Genomic DNA, 6,000 nt, shown 5'->3' on the forward strand with positions numbered 1-6,000 from the left:
ACATACCAGTAGAAGTCTTGTGGCCTGGGGCATTTGGAGTACAAATCTGGCTAGGGCTAAAATGTGAAGAGTATGTTACCTGGGAAAAGGGAGGCAGGGGTAGAAGAGGCCTGGAAGAGCAGGTGCAAAGGTCCCAAGGAGGGAGGAGTGGCGTGCCTGGGCACAGAGGGCTGTTGATAAGTGGTCTGAGATGCGGCTGGAGGTGTAGGCCGGGGGACAGGGGTGCATAGCCTTCTGGTCCGTGTAAAAGGTTTTTGCTCTTTTCCCTAAGAAAATGGGAAGCCAAGGCCAGGCGCGGTGGCTAATGCCTGTAATCCCAGTACTTTGGAAGGCTGAGGTGGATGGATCACTAGGTCACGAGCCTGTCCAATATGGTGAAACCCCATCTCCACTAAAATACAAAAATCAGCCGGGCATGGTAGTGGGCGCCTGTAGTCCCAGCTACTCAGAAGCCTGAGGAAGGAGAATCGCTTGCATCTGGGAGGCGGAGGTTGCAGTGAGCCAAAATCGCATCACTGCACTCCAGCCAGGGTGACACAGTGTGACTGTCTCAAAAAAAAAAAAAAAAAAAAGAAAGAAAGAAAAAGGAAGAAAGGAAGGGAGGGAGGGAGGGAAAGAAAGAAAATGGGAAGCCAGAGCGGGGTTTTAGGCAGAGGGTGGTACAATGATATCAGGGCAGCTTGAAGCAGAGGTCGCCTAAATGGAAAGTGGATTGGATTTCACTCTCACCCCTTCTGCCTGCTGTCACACGTTCCAGAGAGCCAGTTCCCCACTCCTCATCAGCAGCCCCGGTTTATAATGTACAACACTGTTTACAAAACACACAGGCCAAAAGAGAACACAATGCGAAACCACCCACTGACATTTCTTAGGTCCCACGTTAGCCAGCCCTGGTGGCTGATCCAGCCTTTGCAGCCCAGTGGTGCCAGAGTAGAGAGAGATGGTTTGAGCCTTATGAGGAACTCTCCAGACCCCAGCCTTTGTGGGAGCTACATGCTGAGCTATGACAAGCTAATCCATCAACTCCTCCTGTCCAACTCCTCCTTGGGCCTTAGGACTAAAAAGCATAAAGTCTCCCAAAGTGTCAGACACTGCATTGGGCCTTTTGTGGCTTCAGCTCCTTTAATTTTCACAATAACCTTGGAGACAAGTCATTTAACTTGCCTGATCACTCAGTTACAAAGCTGCAAAGCTAGCACCTGAGCCCATCTCTGTCTGATGCTGCACACAAGGACTTGAGGCCACTCTAATATCGATCTCTTCTGCTGTCTTCACGTACTTCACAGTTGGGGAAACGCCAGTGGTCTCCCCTGTGCCCAGCCCTCCCTCCCCAGGCTGAAGGGCAGGGCTTTATTCCACCCTCTGGAGTGTACTTCCTGAGGGCAGAGCTCGTTTTGTTCACTGCTGTATCCTCATTGCCTAAACAACGCACACAGTAGGTGCTCAACAAATATTTGGTGAACAAATGGATGTTCCCAAAGCTTAAAAGAGTTTCATATTTTCTGCAATGAAATAAACACACTGAGTTAAGAAAAAGCGGGCTCATGTGCTGACTCCTACTTCGAGTTAGGTAGTAGTCTGGGATTTTAGCCTGACCCTGCTCCTAATTCCCAGTGCTACCCCAGGGAAGGGCCAGGCTGGTCAGGGCAAAGGCATCGTGGAGGCCAACTCTGTGCCAAGCACTGGGTCAGGCTCTCCAGGCAGGTAGCCCAGATTTTTATCTCTTGCTTCCTAGCTGTGTAGTCTTGGGGAAGTTACTTCACCTCTCTGAGCCTCAGTTTACCCAGCTGTAAAATTCACTCAAAAGTCAGCAGCAGTAATTCTTCCCTCCTGTAACTTCAGGCATGGACGCCAGAAGACATGGCCTCCTTGTAACATGAGGAGCCTGGCTTTTCTCCAGAGGCTCCCCAAGCCCCCCTGGAATTCTCTGTTTGAGAGTCTGCGGAGGGACAGGGAGACAGGAGGCGAGGGAGTCCTAGAGGCCTTCCTGACGGGGGCGTGGAGGGGCCACGTGGGGCAAGGGGAAGCACAGTGACCTCTTGTGACCTTGGGCAAGCCCCCTTCCTCTCTGACCTTGACCAGCGTCCTCATTTGTCAAGGGAGCTGCTGGGTGACCTCTAAGAACTCGCAGACCGAGGCCGGAGTCGCCCGAGTGCTCCGCCCAGCCTCAGTTTACCCCTCTCCCGCCCCACAAGACTTCTAAAAGCACTTCTGGCTCTGAAAACAAACCAACCACCAGCAGGCGGCGTGGGCTTAGGGCAGGCAGCGCCAGGGAGTGCGCGGCCACTTCCTGGTGGGTCCAGTGTCCCCGGGGTGGAGGGCGGGGCGCAGGGCAAAGGGCTCCGGGGCTGGGCCGGGCTCCGAGTGCCCCGCGTGGGGCCGGCGGGGAGTGGCCCAGCAAGGTGCGCGCCACCGTGGCCTGGCGGCTCCGGGGCCCCCTTACCTGGAGGCGGCTGCTAAGGCGAAGGCGGAGGCGGCGAAACTGGCGAGCGGCTCCTCCCGCCCGGCCCCTCCCCTCCCCGCCGCGTCCCGGCCCGTCCCGCCGCCTGCCCCGATGGCGCCTGGTCGCCGCCGGCCGGGCGGAGCACTCGGGAGCGCGGCGCGGGGGCGCGGGGCCTTCCAGGCTCTGACTCGCCAGCTGCGGGTCCCGACCTGGCTCGTCCCACCTCTGCCCCATCTCCACCACCCATCGCGACAGGGGTGCCGGCCTCTGCAGGCGACCGGCTAGCCCGCGGCGCCACATCTGTGTGTGGGTCCATTTACCCTCCAGGAAGCAGCGAGACAGCGCGGCGCGGGAGAAGGGCCCTGCAGGGTTGGACTTTGCAGAAACTGCCCGCGAAGGTCTCGGCCCCGAGAGTGGCATGCCCCAAAGCCACATTTTGAAGACAAAGTCTTCAAAAATGTATAATGTAAACAAAAAACCAGCCACAGAAACCGCCTTCCCGCACGTGTATGCAGCACTTTGTAGTTTGCAAAGTGTTCAGATATCTAAGTTCTTCCTGATTCTACTTTCATTTTCCCTAACGCTAAGTTTGGTTCTGCCTCAGGGCCTCTGCCTGGAGGCTCCCATGCTTGGGACTCTCTGCCTTCAGACCTCCCTTTCCCCCAGTCCATTTCCTGCTTTCCATTCTGGTCTCTCGGGATGGGATCTGAGAGTCTTCCCTGACCACCCAGCACATTCAGTCATTCAACAAATTTACTGAGCACCTACTACGCACCAGGTACGGTTCTTTTTTTTTTTTTTTTTTTGAGATAGAATCTCGCTCTGCCACCCAGGCTGGAGTGCAGTGGCCCGATCTCAGCTCACTGCAACCTCCGCCTCCCGGGTTTAAGTGATTCTCCTGCCTCAGGCTCCCTGGTAGCTGGGACTACAGGCGCGTGCCACCACACCCGGCCAATTTTTGTATTTTTAGTAGAGACGGGGTTTTGCCATGTTGGCCAGGCTGGTCTCGAACTCCTGACCTCAGGTGACCCACCCGCCTCGGCCTCCCAAAGTGTTGGGATTACAGGAGTGAGCTACCGCACCCGGCTCGCGCCAGCTACAGATCTAAAGGCTGTGGAATCACACACCAGGCTTCCATTCCTGTTGTATTTTAATCGTAGTATTTATCACTCTGAAATTATTTTGCTCATTTTTCTGTTTGCTACTTTATGTTCTGCCTCTCCAACTTTTTTTTTTTTTTTTGAGATAAGAGTTTTGCTCTTGTTGCCCAGGCTGGAGCGCAATGGCTCGGTCTCGGCTCACTGTAACCTCCGCCTCCCGGGTTCAAGCAATTCTTCTGCCTCAGCCTCCCAAGTAGCTGGGATTACAGGCACCAGCCACCATGCCCGGGTAATTTTTGTATTTTTAGTAGAGATGGAGTTTCACCATATTGGCCAGGCTGATCTCGAACTCCTGACCTCAGGCGATCCGCCCACCTCGGCCTCCCAAAGTGCTGGGATTACAGGCGTGAGCCACCACGCAGCCCCAGCTAGACTTTAAAAGCCCGGGAGGTGGGCGGGTTTAGGCTGCCATGCTCTCCGCTGTGTGCCCAGCCCCAGGAACTGTGCCTAGCACTTGTAGGTGCTCGAAAGAAGCACTTAATGAATGGATCTCTTTCCCCTAGCAACCCTGTGAAATTTCATCACACCCACTCTGAAGGAGAGGAAACTGAGGCTTAGGTCCAGACAGTGCAGAAGCCACAGAGCTAATGAGTGCCAGAGCTAGAGCAGGAATCATCGTGGCCTCAGAGGCTGTTGCCCTTTCTCCCAGTGAAGACAGTCTAGGGTTATGGCAGGAAAAGTTACCACGGGAGTCAGAGACCAGCATCCCAGCTCAGAGCCTGGGACTCATGCACCTTGTGAAATGTTCCTTCCTCCATCTGCTCATCTCCCCACTGGCCAATCAGGACCACGAAGGGCAGGTCTGCCCATCCATGAAGTTATTGTGAGGGTCAAATGGGTCAATCATGTGCAGGCTTTAGGGGAATAAGGGGTTATATCTGAGCGTGTGAGCTTTGTCAAGATTGAGAACTTCAGCCAGCCCTCCTCTCCATGTCTGGCAGCCCCTTCCAGCCAGATCAGCTTTGTGGGACCAGGCACCACTCTGCACTCCCCTGCTTTGCCCTATCTCTAATTTGGTTAGAGACCTTGTGTTGAACACACTTGTCTTTGGGTATTGGACCCTGTTCAGCCGTTGCCCAGCACCCAACCCTCACCCTAGTCGCCCCCACCGCACACAGGCCCTAATCCCATCGAGGCTATGGGTAGGAAAGATGGAGAAAATATGTTTACCCCTTTTGGTGTATGCTTTTGAGATTTTTTTAGGTTTGGTATTGGACAGTGAAGAATTTCGTTTCCTCTAAGTAACTCTCCCGCAAAGGAATGTTTAGGGAGTTGTGGAAGGGGAAGCCTTCTAATGAACCATTGACGAATTCAACCAGGATGTGTGGAGTGGCTAGTGGGGTCTTAGATGTTGAGGGTATAGCAGGGGAATCAAAGTGTTTCCAGCAAAATCATGGAGCTTACATTCTGGTTTGGGGGATGGGTAGAGGGAGATGGACAATAAACAAACTGATTTTATTTTATTATTATATTTTATTTTTTATTGAGACGGAGCCTCGCTCTGTCACCTAGGCTGGAGTGCAATGGCACAATCTCAGCTCACTGCAACCTCCACCACCCGGGTTCAAGCGATTCTCACGCCTCGGCCTCCTGAGTAGCTGGGTCTACAGGCGCGCACCACCATGCCTGGCTAATTTTTTGGTATTTTTGGTAGACACGGGGTTTCACCATGTTGGCCAGGCTGGTCTTGAACTCTTGAACTTGACCTCTCAAAGTGCTGAGATCACAGGCGTGGGCCACCGCACCTGGCAAACAAACTGATTTTAATCTGTTTTACAGAAAAAGTAAAGCAGGGAGGTCACGCTATAGAAGATGAAGCAGTCAGGGAATCCCTGCAGGCGATCTTTGAAGAGGCTATCAGGTTACAGGGCACAGCATCCGAGGTAGACCCAGCAACTGCAAAGGTCTTGAGGTGGGAGTGTGGTTGGTCCTTATAAGAAAACGGTGTGAGAGGAGAATGGAGAGTGCTGGGGGAGAGTCCTGGATGAGATGAGATCAGACAGATAGTGGGGGTCGTATCACTGTGAGCTTTTTAGAAATGCTGATGAGGGCTGGGTGCAGTGGCTCACGCCTGTAATCCCAGGACTTTGGGAGGCCAAGACGGGTGAGTCACTTTAGCCCAGGAGTTTGAGACCAGCCTGGGCAACATGGTGAAACCCCGTCTCTACAAAAAATACAAAGAATTAGCCGGGCATAGTAGGGCAAGCCTGTAGTCCTAGCTCCGTGGAGGGCGGAGGTTGCAGTGAGCTGTGTTTGCACCACTGGACTCTAGCCTGGGCAACAGAGGGAAATTGTCTCGAAATTAAAATATATATATATTTGCTGATGCTTAGGCTAGGGTTGCCAGATTTAGCAAATGAAAATAGAGGACTCTCTGTTTCATTTCAATTTCAGATA

At 53.4% G+C, this 6,000-nt stretch overlaps 1 protein-coding gene across 1 annotated transcript in view; it reads right to left on the reverse strand.

Moving 5' to 3' along the window:
* Positions 1-1,939, reverse strand: part of TMCO4 (transmembrane and coiled-coil domains 4) — a 114,107-nt gene extending 112,168 nt beyond the window's left edge. The window contains exons 1-2 of the mRNA XM_030805726.1: positions 1,764-1,939; positions 730-808 (exon numbers count right to left, since the gene is read on the reverse strand). The gene's annotated coding sequence lies outside the window, so the exon portion shown is untranslated. The remainder of the gene's footprint in view (positions 1-729; positions 809-1,763) is intronic.
* Positions 1,940-6,000: the final 4,061 nt, after the last annotated feature.

The sequence above is a fragment of the Nomascus leucogenys genome, chromosome 24, assembly GCF_006542625.1.
Source record: "Nomascus leucogenys isolate Asia chromosome 24, Asia_NLE_v1, whole genome shotgun sequence".
In the NCBI taxonomy this organism is placed as follows: domain Eukaryota; kingdom Metazoa; phylum Chordata; class Mammalia; order Primates; family Hylobatidae; genus Nomascus; species Nomascus leucogenys.